This window comes from Paramormyrops kingsleyae, chromosome 24 (genome assembly GCF_048594095.1).
Source record: "Paramormyrops kingsleyae isolate MSU_618 chromosome 24, PKINGS_0.4, whole genome shotgun sequence".
Classification (NCBI taxonomy): domain Eukaryota; kingdom Metazoa; phylum Chordata; class Actinopteri; order Osteoglossiformes; family Mormyridae; genus Paramormyrops; species Paramormyrops kingsleyae.
Window position 1 is genome coordinate 8,423,600 of NC_132820.1, and position 1,801 is coordinate 8,425,400.

The following is a 1,801-nucleotide window of genomic DNA, read 5'->3' on the forward strand; positions in this document are numbered from 1 at the left end:
CCCATTGGTTGTGAAAGCCGATCTGGTCTATCAAACAAGCAGCGCTGCTGCTGCTGGCCTTGTAGTGCAATGGATAATGCATTGGCCTTCTAGACTGGGTGCGGCCGTTCAAGAGGTCTGGGCTTGAGGTTTGTCATTTGCATTGTTGAGTTCTGCCTCCGATCCAGAAATAAACAGATACAATAAATAATCCTTCTGAGAAGTACATCAGTTGTCCGCTGGTTGTGAAACCAGGTGTTCTATCAATCAATGCATCTGCACTGAAAACTCTTTTCTAAGTCAATGCTATGAATCATAGGCATTTTAAATTTGAGTCACTCTTTCCCTCTTGGTTCTGTGGTGCAATGTAGAGTGTGTCGGCCTACTAGACTTTCGCAAAGTGTCGGCATAGGATGGTTGTGTGTTTGAGTCCAGTCAGAACCTTGTGGTTTTGTCATCAGCATTGTTTAGTCCTGGTATGCCTCAGATACCAGATGCAGGTGTTAGATAGCTGGTGTTCTGTTATAAAATAGGATGATGGTATTTTTCACCTACCCTATGTTTCTGTCCATGACACACAGACAAGAGTAAGCTTGACAGCAAAGGGGAGCCACCCATAGCAACCCCCACAGAGCTGGGGCTTAGGGGCCTTGCTTTTTGGCCTACAGACATAACTGTTCTGCTGAGGTTGGGATCAAACCAGCAATTTTTGAATCACAGGTACAGCCCACTGAGCCACACCCTAACCCCCATCACTTTATCAACCTAACTGCATCTGCTGTGAAATCACCTAAGTTAATGCCATGAATCATGGGCATGATTAATTTGACTGCAGCCAACTCCACCGGCTCTGTGGCGCAATGGATAGCGCATTGGACTTCTAGACTTTGACTGTGTGAGGTCATTCAAAGGTTGTGGGTTCGAGTCCCACCAGAGTCATTATGCTCTGCCTCAGATTTCAGATGCCAAAGTAACACAGGTGTGATGGTTCCATCAAAGCTGAAACCCTTTATGAGGCATATTGGTTCACACTTCCTTGTGTAAGCTGGCTCTCCTTTTGGACCTGCATATGGTTCAGTGAGTTAGGATTCTGTGTTGGGATGGTTGTCAGCTCAAATCCCAGTAGTGTGACTTTATCATTGAGCCCTTGAGCAAGGCCCTTACCACCCCAAACTAGTCCAGCAACTGGTTAATTAATTCTCAAAAGCTTACCTTGCTTTAGATATGAGTGTGGGAAATGCGTGGAACATTTTCCCACCCAAAGTGGCATAATGTTACTGCATCGTGGGCAACCTGACGCTGCTGATGCATTAGTACTCACACTGCGCTGATGTGTTAGTACTCATACTCTGCTGTTACATCAGTTCTCATACTGTGCTGATGTGTTAGTACTCATACTGTGCTGATGCAATAGTTTTCATACTGTGCTGATGTGTTAGTACTCATCCTGTGCTGGTGCATTAGTACTCATACTGTGCTGATGTGTTAGTACTCATCCTGTGCTGATGTGTTAGTACTCATCCTGTGCTGGTGCATTAGTAATTATACTGCACTGGTGCATTAGTACACGTACTGCACTGATGTATTAGTCCTCATACTGTACTGATGCATTAGTACTCATACTGTGCTGATACATTTAGTTTTAAAAACACAAAAATATCACAAATCATTAGCATTCCCTGCCATTTGTACGGAATAATACTACATAAAAAGTGGCCTTCGGATCCCAAACAGGACAGACAAGGAAACTAGCATTGCCACATAGCATAGCCATCGTTTACCCGCAGTGACTAGATGAGTAGATGTATGGGTAATCGTTTGA

The 1,801-nt window shown here is 44.3% G+C and overlaps 1 non-coding gene across 1 annotated transcript; it reads left to right on the forward strand.

Moving 5' to 3' along the window:
• The first annotated feature begins 825 nt into the window (after positions 1-825).
• On the forward strand, positions 826-918 carry trnar-ucu (transfer RNA arginine (anticodon UCU)). Its single transcript has 2 exons — positions 826-862; positions 883-918. It is a non-coding gene; the product is annotated as a tRNA-Arg (tRNA).
• The last annotated feature ends 883 nt before the right edge of the window (positions 919-1,801 follow it).